This window comes from Lynx rufus, unplaced genomic scaffold, assembly GCF_022079265.1.
Source record: "Lynx rufus isolate CCGP_SWC_20201006 ecotype Redwood Valley unplaced genomic scaffold, mLynRuf1.p SCAF_22, whole genome shotgun sequence".
NCBI classification, from domain to species: Eukaryota; Metazoa; Chordata; class Mammalia; order Carnivora; family Felidae; genus Lynx; species Lynx rufus.
Window position 1 is genome coordinate 360,208 of NW_025814837.1, and position 13,972 is coordinate 374,179.

Consider the following 13,972-nt stretch of genomic DNA (forward strand, 5'->3'; position numbering starts at 1 on the left):
TATTTTGCTGGAAGACTGAGTCAGTCTCTCCTGGGAGGCCACCTTACCTTTCACAGATTCTGGATGCCATGGTGAGCCAACATTCACCCAAATAGGACATAGGCTCATTTTATTGATATATTTTTGTGTGTGAGAAATAGGAATGCTATTTTCCACATGCCTACTGATGACATAGCATTACAGCATACTTTCACTTTCTTCAAGTGTTGTGCATTCCTTTCTCTACACTTTTGTTCATTTTCTTATTCCTCTTAATATGAACCTTATTTTCTCCTCTGGTCATACAAGTCTAATATCTACTCCAAGTCCCAAGATAAGTCACCCAGTACCCATGAAAACCTCTTGACTCAATAGTCCTCAATGTATCTCTCCTTCTATCATTTAAAGCTCCACACTATTCAACAACTGATCACAGAGTAGTTTTTTTCCAAAGCTTTCCAATTAGTCTGAGGTTATTAGAAAGTAGAAAACTTGAGGTACAATTATCCTGTTTTTTTTTCCCCCAATGCCTCAGTGCTGATCACACTCAATAAAGGCTAATTGAATGATTTCCAAACATGTTTGAAGTAGTTCAATGTTCCTTCAGCAGGTTTTTAGCAAAACATTTCAATGCACTGGGTACCATGATGTTTTTAGAGAGAATACTCCAAGGAACATAAGAGAACTTGGACCAGATGGGTCCTCATTTCAATATGGCAGGGGAACATTTCCAAGGCTGAAGGACTACTTTCCACCTCCTCCTGTGTAAACTCTGGCTTGTCACACCTTAATTATTTAACAGCCCCTGCCTGGCATGAAACCAGAAGAGACTGGCTCATTAATGTTCCATTCCAACACACATTCTTTCCAAAAGCCTTTAAGAAACTCATGAATATTTCATTGTCTCTATAAGTGCCAGGAAGATGGCACCATTATCTAAGAAACCGAATGCTACTTGCTAGGTTTGCTTCCTTGAGCAACTTAAACCCAAACAGGGTACATTCCCTTCAACAATCCTTTCTGTGAGCCCATACCCATTAACAGGTGACATAAATGAAAAGCAGAATCTTAAAGAGGGCATTTAATAAAAGAAGGCGTGGTGGGGGGTGGGAGGGAGGCGTTCTTCTCTTTAAAGGCAGATACCTGCTTGAGATTGTATATACAAACTCAATTAGAGCTGAGGAGAGATTAATAAAGTTTAATCTAATCTAATTTCTTAGAAGCACTTAATGAAAATTAAAAAAAAAAAAAGAAAGAAAAAAAGAAACTGAGGGAGGTAAATCTGACCACAAAAAATATTTTAATAGACAAGGGAAAAAAAGACTCAGGTCTTTTTCCTTTCTTTACTACCCCCCCCTTTTTTTTTTCTTTTTAGAGACAACTTACTTCAAGCCAAGAAAACTCTAGGGAGTTTGAATATTTAATGTTATGCTTTCCCACCCTCTTCTTTCACACTCTTCCCTATATGCTCAAGAGCCATATGATTGGGGCCATAAGGAAAAGCTGCTTTACTCAAATATATCCAAGCTGTGAGCCAATTTTGAAAATAGAAACTAAGAAAAAAAAGAAAAAGAAAAAGTGTACCACATTTTGAAGTACCCCAGGTCCACAATGGCTAGTGAATTATGATTATGCATTAGGGCATAATCATAAATCTTGGGCTTGTTAAATGAGATTATATTTTCCAAATACTTATTCTATTGAATATGTATATATGACACCCTAGAATTCCTACAGAAGGTATAGGCATTGTTTTCCCATTTTATAGGTGAGAAAATGAACATGGAGAAGTTAAAATGATTTGTCTCAAGAAAATACATACTTATCTGATGGTAGATCTAACTGTAAAATGCACACCTTCTATTCAGGCCAGATCTCTTTAATTGAAACCACGTGCTGTATTCGTAAGGGACATTCTTTTCCTGGAGTCTTAATATTCTCTGGGGAAAGATTAACTCCAATATAAGCACTGCTTCAAAGTATTTTAAAATTGGGTGCAAGACCTAGTTCAAAACTGGTATGAAAAACTTGGAAAAATCTCCAACTGACAATTATCTTTTTTTCCATCATTTAAAAATAATGTTTGAAAATATATGACCACTAAGAATGACATTTAGAACACAGAACTGGATGCAAACTCAACAGCCCAGTACTATTCATCTGAATTCTTCATTAGACCATGTTCCTTTCTTTTTGTTCCCAAAGGCATATTTTATTCTATCTTCATGAAAAGGACAGGTCATTATCTGCAGTATGACAACAGAAGAGATGACTGAAATGTAGATTGGCCATAACTAAAATAATAATAGAGTTACCATATTATAGCTTTGGCTAGTAGCGTGCACTTTTTTATGTAACTAAATATAATTCTGGATATAATCTCTGGAAATTAAAATTTGCTGTAGTTTGGAATTGTTTCCCTGATAACCAATCCAGTACTTTTACCTACAGCACTCATTCTTCTGTGGCCAGTCAACTTTGCATGTAGGCAGTTGCATACAACAAATAACATTGAGTGATTTCAGGGTCACAGAGAAGACACTAACCCTACTAGTCCCCACCTAGTGACAGAAAGTATTGCTAAGAGCAGTGGTGCTTGTAAGAGTCAGCCACTGCAGTGCGGTTCCCAGAAAACCCTGACATGGCACACAGAATCAAGACCTTACACGCCAGCCCTGCAGAGTGAAAAAAGTTTCAGGCTACATGAATGGATTTCTCAGACAAAAGTGGCCCTCAAATCCTCACCATCTATAGCCATCTACCAAATGAATATTGGATGGATGTGTTAAATCTATTTAGGTGAGGTTAATTATTATTCTTTTCAAACATTTCAAAGAAACCAGGAAAAGGAAGGCAGACACAAAAATTTGCAAGACTGTATGAACTAAATACTTTTGACACAAATGTCACAAATGCGTTGATTGAGCTTATATAGGGCAAGATCCTTGGACTGGGAAGCAGAGAAACTGAATTGTAATTCCAGATCTGTCACTAAGTAAAAATAAATGTATCTTCCTAGCCTATCTTCCTAGGCTGTGTCAGGATTAGGTAACTAATGTGAAAGTCAGACAATAGTATAAGGATACATTTTAAACTTCTTCCATGGTAGGGTTGTATTCTACTGTATAAGTTACAGATTTTTTTTTTTAGGATTAGAAGTGAAGTTTAGAGCTAAAATATGGTATAAGACAGGATTCCCTATAATCCCCAATGGAAATGAGGCACTGTGGATCATTCACACATTCCTTCTCATCCTATCATGTTTTAACATCTCCTTTAACCCCATACATACATCTAGTGACAATATCACCTTGCTCCTTATCTTTAGCCAAGCTTCTTGGAAGCCTGTTGTTTCCTGGGGTCTTGCTTGCATTGCACCACTTACTCAAGGCAATCACTAACACCTGAAGTTTTATCTGAAAAATTCTACCTAGAAATGCTAGTTCCACTTGGGAAGTAGTCTACACATACCCCAAGTTATTACAGGAAAGAGTTTTTCTTTCTGCCACTACAGTATATAGCTAGGCATCTTTTCCATCTCCGCTGTCAGGTTCCTCTCTCTTTGCTGCGTGACCATGATTCCTTGCCACATGCTACAGGTGTTTGTTATGGTAGCACTCTACTTCTGCATTAGTGAGTATAAAGATAAATTCTATTTTAAACACCCAATGCCTTAAAATAATAATGATAAAATCTCTTTTTCTCTTCCACCAGGACAAATGGAACCAAAGGACTCTGAAACAGTAGAACCACATGATAGAAGGAACCCAGATCCTTAAGTTGCAACTAGGGAAACTGACTTTTTATTATTATTATTATTATTATTATTATTATTATTATTAAGCTGTGTGATGAGCAACACAAAATACTCTCAGTGTTTAGTCACTGAACTTTTTGGATTGTTATAACAAGTAGAATTAACCTGACTAATAAACTATTCCTCTTAAAATCCTACCCATTTCATTGAACACTACCATTATAAACCCAGTTGCTTAAACAGGAAACCTGGGCATGAGTTTGGTTTTTACTTATTTTTTATTCCCTTCTTCTAATCTCTTACAAAGACTTTTTGATTCTACCTCCATATGTAGCATCTTTGATATGTGTGTATTTCTTTGTACCACCAGTACACAATCTCATTTCTGGTCACCAATATTCTTTCCCAAATTTCACAGCCGCAAAAAGCACTTTATCCTTCATTTCAACTTCTAGACCCAATAATTCATTTTCCACATGGCATCTTGAGTGATCTTTTAAGGGTCCAGCCTGGTCATATCATTTCCCTGCTTATTATCTTCCAAGCAATTGCTATTGCCACAGGATACAGTTCTAATTACTTAGATCAGTTATTAAGACCTCTCATGACCTACCCCTTTTCCTCATCAGCCTCAATTTTCCACTTCCCCTTCAACTTTGCACACTTTCTTGAAGGCACCATTCTCTGTCATGCCTCTGAGCCTTTGCAATCTTTAACTTTTACCTAAAGCCCTTACCATGACTTCATGTCCTCTTCCTCTTTGTTTTCCATTTTAAACTTTGCTTCTTGAAAGTCCTTCTTGACTCCCTAAAATAACTGGATTATGTGACTCATGTCACAATGTCACAGAACACTGATCTCATCTGTAACCACTGTCTTTTTGTCACTTTCCTTAAACCCTACATTCCTTATGGTCAGGGACTGGGGCTCAGAGTGTGCTCAATACATATTGAATAAGTGAAAAATTAACCCTCTCTTTATATAAACAGTTACTTGCAGAGATATCAGTATTTTAATACTAGAGTCTTTAAAAACTCCAAAGTTTATAAGAAGTCTTACCTGCTGTTTTAAATGCAAAACATTTTTACAATTTTGCACCTCTTTGGTATATGGAATATATATAGGGCTAATGGCCAAATATCTAGAAAAAAAAGCTAGAAGTTTGATATTACCATTTATATTCTGACATTTCTTTATTTTAAATATGGAATGCTTCATGAATTTGTATGTCATCCTTGTGTGGGGGCCGTGTTAATCTCTATATCGTTTCAGTTTTAGTGTATGTGCTGCTGAAGCAAGAACTATATTCTTACATTTCTATTCCATAAGCTAATTATTTAAAAAAGTTTGCCTATGGCTAAAGACACTCACAAATATGCATAAATGAAAGTACTGCACTTTTCAAATATAGGTGAAATTCGAAAGACCTGCATGCCTATCTAGAAGCACATTCACCAGATATATCCATATAAACACAATTCCAATCAAGGCAAAAGATTGAACTTAAATTAACAAAAGGCCCTTAGAATCAAAATAAACAAGAAAATCTAATTTAATCATACTGCAGTGTTCATCCTTTCAGTAGTCCCAATTTTACCCTTGACAATCATCAACACCATTTCTTATGATTTTCTTTTTGTGATTTATCCAAAAAAATGTAAACAAACTCATCTAAATGGGCTCATCTCAAAATGCTGAGTTCTATTTAATAAATTCCCTTTTATTGGAATCAATTTCTTTGTGCCAAAAAACCCCAAGTGAGTCATTAAAGCAATTATTGTGACTGTGTAATTTTACTGCCCAAATTACCTAAATAAATAGTATTTACTGCAGCAAAATGCAAGCTTACTGTCTTTTCACTTACTTTCAAATGGTAACTAAGAAGAACTGCTCCTGATGTTCTCAAAAATTCACACTGCTGGTAGACACAATGGTTTCTGATTCATGAGAACTCCATTGCTTCAGCCCCATAGGTGTTATGTGCTTTTAAAATATATTTACATTTGTTGTCTTATTTTTTCATATTTTATATTTAACAATTTTATCCTAACTTCATAGTTATTGGAGCTATGTAACGCAGGAGTTCTACATCAGGGCTTGATTTGCTGCATGCAACATTACACGTTTGCCACCTGCCCTAGAATTGATTCTCTTAGTCTTTTTAAAGGCATGCATAACTGTTAAAGCATCCCTGCTTGTATATGAATCTGCTGATCTTTTAAATTGGACAGGTTCAAAAATTTTACCTATTTTTTATTTTTATTTTTGCATTTTATTTTAATATGAATTTATTGTCAAATTGGTTTCCATACAACACCCAGTGTTCATCCCAACAGGTGCCCTCCTCAATACCCATCACCCACCCTCCCCTCCCTCCCACCCCCCATCAACCCTCAGTTTGTTCTCAGTTTTTAAGAGTCTCTTATGGTTTGGCTCCCTCCCTCTCTAACTTTTTTTTTCTCCTTCCCCTCCCCCATGGTCTTCTGTTAAGTTTCTCAGGATCCGCATAAGAGTGAAAACATAAAAGATCTGTATGCTGAAAACTATAGAGAGAAACTATAGAAAACTATAGTTTTCTATATAGTTTTCTAAATATAAAAAAAAAACTATAGAAATTTCCTTCATAAGAAGGAAATTGAAGAAGATATAAAGAAATGGAAAAACATCCCATGCTCATGGATTGGAAGAATAAATATTGTTAAAATGTCAATACTACCCAAAGCTATCTACACATTCAATGCAATTCCAATCAAAAATTATAAATCAAAAATTTTATAGATTGGCATCTATAAAAAAGGAAAACAAAATCTGACCATTACTGAGGCTAATTTGAGGGGGTTAGGAAAGGGCTTCTTCCCTTTCATTCCAAACATTTTCTTGCCCTGCATGAAGAAGGCTCAAACCCCTTTGATCAGGCACCAATCTTCCTTCTATTCCTAGTATAAAGTGGAAAATGCAAATGTTCTCAAGGGGAGAAAACTAGTGACATATATTGTCTTGTATTTAAATAACGGTTACTGTCAGTTTATAATGAGTTTTTCAGAAGGAAAAGGGGAGACAATGAGGCCAATAGACATGGCAGAAAGGAGAGGCCAGGATACCAAAGACTAACTCCATCAATTTCAGAACTTTGAGGCCATTAACTCCTTCTTCTTCAACTATGATTTACTCACTCCTGACTCTAGCTGATTCACAGTTGGTGAAGGAAAGACTTCAGATCATGTGGTTCATTGTTTACCCCTCAAAATTGAACACGTATTCATTTTTTTAAAGAACGGGTACCCTTTGGATACTACCTACAAATTCAGTCATAGCATATGAAGTATCCTAAGTCCCTCAGGAATGACTAAAAAAAATAAAGTAATTCTTTGTCTAGTTTTAGAATTTGTTAATGTATTATAACCTCAAGAACTTTGGTTGTTTTTTTTTTTAAGATATTTTGTTGACTTCAAATGTCTTCATAATCAAACATATCACACCAAGGTAAAAATCAAAGCCAGGAGAGCCATCATTTACTAAGCTTTGAGCATATATACAAAACTATGTATTTTACACAAATAATGCTTTGAGTCCTTACAAAGACCCTACAAAGAACATGCTATAGTCCCATTTTAAAGATAAACAACAAACCAATGCTGAAAATGTTTAAGTAATCTACTGACCAAAATCATAAAATGCGCCTGTAGAATGTATTAGATCTCAGTTCTGTATGACTCAGAGCCCATTATGGAAAGGGGCTACCCTGACAGAAAGGTCTGTGTCCCACAGATCTGGTGCTGAATAGAAAGCACCAAGAACAAAATAGAGCAAGAAAACATCAGGGAGGATCTGGAAGCTACTCTTGGTCTCCTAGATAAGCACAGTACACACTGGAGACTCACCAAGGGGCGGGCCTGTAAACAATAACACTGAAGTTGTGTCCTGATTCTACAGCCAAGACTTCAGGATTTCTGTTATGAACTCTGCTAGGTATGGGTGAACAAGTATTTATCTAAATGTGTTTGGAACATAGGAAAAAGAAGACCTTGGCACCTGATGAGGACAGTCAGGAAGTCCCTTCCTAGAAGGAATTACCATCTTCTGAAGAAGTATCTGGAGATGGAGTCGAAGGAAGTAGTATCTCACAGAGAAGAAGAGCATATCAAACCATAACTCTGGCCATTCTACGGGTTTCATAGCAATCTAACTGTTGAAGGAAGAAGGCTTCAAACTTTCTGGGATCATACTTGGCTCTCTATAAGGTCACTCTCAACGTTGGACTTTGCATACGTAAACTGGACAGCCCATCACAATGTCATATTAGGGGATGTCAATAGCTTTTTATATCTCCATTTGTGGCCTCCTACAGGCATTTAAGTTTCCATGATGAGAGACCAGGGTGTTTCTCAAGAGTCTACTACTAAAATATAAATCCATAGAGAATGGGTAAAATTCAGATGATCCCTAAACATCTTGGTATAATTTGGTTTGGAACCACACTCACAAGGGTATGCCCCCATCAGAATGAAAAAAGACTTAAGTTTTGATTTAGGAGAAGAATGGAAAAGTCTGGAACATGGAGCCTTGCCCAGAGGGAGCACTTGTCAGAGCAGTGAATACCTCAACTGCCAGAAATTTGGGAAGAGCTCAAGAAATAGAGATGCTTGGTTCTGGAGGGCACTTGCAGATGTTATAAACAGTTACAAAAAAAGTGGGTGGGGGCTGGCGCACAAAGACAAAATACAGAGTCCTCTATCTTTGTTGCATTTGCACGTACCTTTTTTCTTCAAAGTGAGTATAAACATTTCTCAATCCCTTCATGGTTTGACATAGCAAAGGAGACACAGTCAAAGCTTGAAAATTCTTGTTGACTTGAAATATCTATTTTTTAATGAATTAAAAAAATTAATTTAGTGAAATCTGCTGCCCATTGCCCACATCACATTCTCAAGGACAAAACGTACCAAAGTGTAACCTGAGCACCATGGTAGGCATTACTCTGCCACCCAATTCTAGTTCAGAGAAAATTCATCTTCTCTTAATACATTCTTAGAAAAAGAAATCATATATATAGCATTTGTAATTAAATACAAACAACTTGGAGCCCTCAACCCAGCTAGCATTTAGAGCATTTCATTTAATCAAACATATGATATATGAGTCAGCAGACTGAGATCTAATGATCATAACTCTCAAGAAAAGGTTGATTCGAAAATAGCAACCTAGGGAAGCCATCCACCAAGGGGAGCAATTAACCCAGAATGACATTCTATTCTGCTGCTTCTTGCAGATTGCATGCCACAGCACTTCACCCTGTAATTCCCATCTAGCAGCTAGGGTAGTGTGCATAGTCAAGCACTCTTCACTATAGTTTCCTCATCTATCAAGCAACTTTTCAAATGGGTTATGAAGAAGGGACAACTGGGGACTGCTGATTCATAAGATGAAACATATTTTGGGATCGTTCATAAGCAGGAAATTAACTACTTTTTTTTCTTCTCTTAAAAAAATTCCTGATCTTTGGAAAAGATGAGAGGGTAATTAAAACTGCAATTAGTGACTAGGTAATAAGGAACAATGAGAATAAAAGGAAACTGGAAAGAGCTATCAGGTTAAATCTGAATCCACCCAAATTCAAAATACAGTCTGTAGTCTCAAAATAAAGGAATTGCTCAATAAATTGTGGCCAAGATTCCACATAATTCTTCCTCAAAAGTGTGTGTATAGAGGTAAACCTACAATAATTTTAAGATTATTTATTATGTTCCAAAGGAGGAGGAAAAAAGCATTAGTGTCACATTTGTAGAAATAAGCAAAGACCAACCAAATAAAAAAAGCAAAGACTATTTATTCAGATGTTGATACAACAGGAGAACCAGCTATCATTACTTGCACTGTGACAGAGACTCAAAGACGACCAAGGAGAGAGAAAGCTTAACAGTGAAAAAAGAAGTCTTCAGGAATGCCCTGACTGGAGGCTGGTGGAATTGGGAGGATGTAGGCAGCCTAACTAGAATGCGGGAGAGAAATCCTGTGTGATTGGTTAGGGGTGTCTAATTGGCTTTCTCTGTGTGGTCCTAAATTGGTAGCTGGGACAAAAATTAACGAATCGATTGGTTACTAGAGGTAGCAATCTGGCTTCCTACAAGTAGGACTTGTAACAGACTGGCTTCCTAAGTTGTTAACTATAGATGAGAGGATGGTTTCCTAGGCAAGTTGTTGCAGGTTGTGGGTTAGAATTCTTTAATTCTTCAATTCTCTGATTCTTTCTTTCTTTCTTTCTTTCTTTCTTTCTTTCTTTCTTTCTTTTCTTTTCTTTTCTTTTCTTTTCTTTTCTTTCTTTCTCTTCTTTTTCTTTCTTTTTCTTTTCTTCCTTCCTTCCTTTTCTTTTCTCTTTCTCTCTCTCTCCCTCTCTTTCTTTCTTTAGAGAGCGAGAGTGCACATGGAGGAGGGGCAGAGAGTGGAAAAGAGAGAATCCCAAGCATGCTGACAGCCACACTGACAGCATGGATCCTAATGTGGGGCTTGAACCCACAACCCTGAGATCATAACCCGAGCCAATTTTAAGAGTCTGATGCTTAACTGAGTTACCCAGACACCCCTAGAGTTCTATTTTTATGGATTGCCTGGGTATTATTCATTTGTAAAAGGAGTCTCTCACATACAGTTAGATCAACAATAAAATCTTTTAAGTTCTATAAAAGTGGAAGCCAGATGATTTTATTATTTAATAAGAAACAAATGGTAATTTAATATTAAGGTGGCCACAGAACCTATAATATCTATTAGGGAATGGAGTAAATTTGTTGGGATATGATGCAACCATTACTCCAAATATTAAAAAAAAAACCTACCAAATTGGGACTGTATAATTATAGAAACAAAAGATTGCCCTCTCTATTGTGAAAGTATTAATAGTCCATTAGATATTGTGGCATGCTGTTTCTGAAGGAATATATTCATCTTTGCCATTTGCTCCTTTTCAAACAAATCTTGTTTAATACTGATACATATTAAATCTCAAAGTAAGTCAATCCTTATATTCTAGGTGTGTTTAATTTTTTTTACTCTAGTATGTTTTATTTCTAATTACAAAAAATTATAGAAGACCAAGACTGCCTTCTCATGGGGCTCTGAAATGGCTCCAAATTTTCATAATGGGATTTCCCTAAAGAGTTTGGGCAGAGGCAACATCTGCAGAATCATGGTATTCTGTCCCAAGTAACCATATGGAAGGGGATTGTACACATCATTAATTTACTCTCTCAACAACATATAGGAAATATATGCCACGTGCCACGTGCAAGACACTAGTTTCTGGGGTTGTGGAGAAAACTAATATAGACCCTGCCTCAAAAAACTTAGAGTCTGAAAGAGGGAGGGAGATTTCTAATCAAAAAGGAGCAAATACTAATCAGTCATTCTTCTGCAAAGTCATTTCAGAAGTGTGAGATACAATAAAGATCACAGAGGAGGGTGTTCTAGGTCCTTGGAAGAGGGACATGATAAAATGTCAACAAAACTCTATCTTTTACCACTTGGACAAAATCAGGAAAGGCATTTAAGACAAGAGGACAGAGTAACCCAAGGCACAAAGCATAAAGTGGCCTAACTCATTTGAGAAACATAAATAGCTATGAATGGCCAAAAAGATAGTACATGTTGAAGAAGGGTAAAGGGAAAAATAAGAGGGTTAGTAAGGACCAGATTATGCAATGCAAGAATGTCTTACCAAGGACTTCACACTTTATCTTGTAGGCAATGAGAAGCCTTGGAAAATTTTAAGGAGGATTATATTTTTATAAAATAGCTTTTTAGAAAGATACATCCACTGCTGATACACATATACTTGTTCAAGACTAATTTTGCTTCCTTGTTGCTCTTGTAGTCAAAGGAGAAGTCTAATTTACAATGAACCTCTTGATCAGAACCAATTTGTGTAGCAGAAATGAGATGCCTAACAACTCAGGGGACAAAATTGACTTGGGACAGGAGAGAAGAAACTTGAGTCCCAAAGAAATACAGAAAACTAGCCTAAGAACAGACTTTAGAGATCATCTACCCCAACCTCTTCTTCTACATAGACAAAATGTTAACTAAGAAATTTTGTTGGAAGATACAACAGACAAGATGCACTAAAGTGAACTACCAGACCACAGTGAAAATTTTCAAAGGAAAAAGTAGAAACCCAATTATAAGACGTAAGGGAATGAGAGAATTTGGTCATTGGAGACTGAATGAGGGAAATGTGATGAACACTTCTTTGCAAGGAGGTGTTTCTTTGCTGTGAACCCCTGCCTCTAGGGGTAGCAGTAGGAAGTACCTGCCCCTACTGCAGGCTTAGCTAATGGACATCAGGGTAACCTCTCTGAGCATGTGATATATCAGATGCTGATGAAGAAGCACAGTGGACTGGTGTCTGACCATGGGCTGGAAAAGCTAAGAGCAAGACACAGTTGGCTAGCAGCCTGGATAGCAGGAACAAAAGTGAGGTAGTAAAATTGGTGATGTGTATTCCCAGTATTAACCAGGGCAAAGATTGCATAAGTGCTTCTTACTGAACAAATGCTGGCCAAGCATAAGAGAGTAGCCAAGTGAGTTGTCTTAGATCTAATCTAATAAGGCATCCACAGAGGCAAACAGACCCCAGCAAGGTATCCAAGGGATTTTTGTCAGAATGGAAAGATCACCCACATCAAGCAAACTATAGCTAAATGTCCCCAGTAATAATGGGAGTCCCTGGGCATAGAGAGTTGTCAGATTTAGCACATAAAAATACAAGGTGTCAGGTACATTTGAATTTCAGAAAAAAAAAAAACCCAAATAATATTTTAGTAAAGGCAGGTGTTACATATTGCATGGACCATAAGGAACTAAAAATCTGCTGTTTATCTGGAAGTACAATCTAGCTGGGCATCCTCTACTTTATCCAGAAACCCTGTTGGGAAAGCTACATCATCACTGAACAGTGGCCAGACTGAGAGCAAAAAACCACCACGTGCCTGTACCAGCCATGTAAGAACTTTTCTGCTCCCTTTACCATTCCTTCTTCACTAAGATTCAACCTCGGAGGGTTTGAATTGCAAATCTGGGGAGAACAATCAAGGAAAGAAAGAAGAATCTGCCTGGATCTCTATTGCCCTCTGCAGCAACCTCAGCTGGGGGAGCAAGTAAAGGAACTGTAACTGTGAATGCATTTGACTGTTCATACGCTGCACATTCTGAGTTCAGGGATAAATATGTTTTGTGACTCCAACTTCATAATGCTGGATTAAAAGATCAGAAAAGTTATGGGTCTGCCTGAGATTTCCTCTAGATTAAAGAGGATAAATAATACCTTATCTCCTAAACAAAGTAATTGGGGCAATGGAAAAAGAAAACTAATTTGTGCTCTGATTGCATGTGTAAGCCTTCAATAGGCAGTTATGTGCAATCAAGTTATGTGTACTTCCATATACCAGTGAAGCCTAAAGAGATCTAATGATTGCTCTGACAGCAAACTTCTAGAGGTGGATGAATGTGTGGAGGAGCCCAAGGTTCTCACATGTGCCCTGCAACTCTTCCCCGTGGTGACTTTGTCATTCTTTGCCAGCACTGAAACATCCATTCCTCCCCCATAAATTCCCAAGAACTAGAGAAATCATAACTTCTCAAGTTGACTCAAAAATACTCAAACAATTATCATTTGAAATCTCTCTAGAGAGACTTGCATGAAAACTCAAAATAAACTTACAAGCTATATGAACTAGGAATATGAAACCATCTCTCGGTTGTCTATAACCACGGCTCTGCCTCAATGTGCTTACCAAAAGGAGAAGCCCATCTCCAGTGGGTATAGAAAGTGAAACATCAGAAGAAAGTAGTTTATTCTCCTGAGCAGTTAGTGATGGTTATTTTTCAATGCTGTGGTCTCACTTTCTAGGGAAATATGAGCCAATTGAAGACTCAGGAAATTGGGGTCAGTGACAGGGAAGGAGATCAGGAAAAGAGAGATATTAGAAGAATGCATACATATAGTAGTTTCCTGTGGCTGTTCTAACAAATTGCCACAAATTTAGTGGCTTAAAAAAATAACAAAAAAATATTATGTTACAGCTCTGAAGATCAAACTCTGACATGGGTATCACTGAGCTAAAATTAAGGTGTCATGGGTATGACTTGCACTCCTCTGGTGAAATCATTTCCTTGCCTTTTCTAGATTTAGAAGCCAATATACATTTCTTGGACTGTGGCCCCTTCTCCCACCAAGAGCCAGCA

General features: G+C 37.1%; 1 pseudogene; it reads right to left on the bottom strand.

Moving 5' to 3' along the window:
* Window positions 1-4,934: 4,934 nt before the first annotated feature.
* LOC124517666 (uncharacterized) lies at window positions 4,935-5,034 on the bottom strand (annotated as a pseudogene).
* Window positions 5,035-13,972: the final 8,938 nt, after the last annotated feature.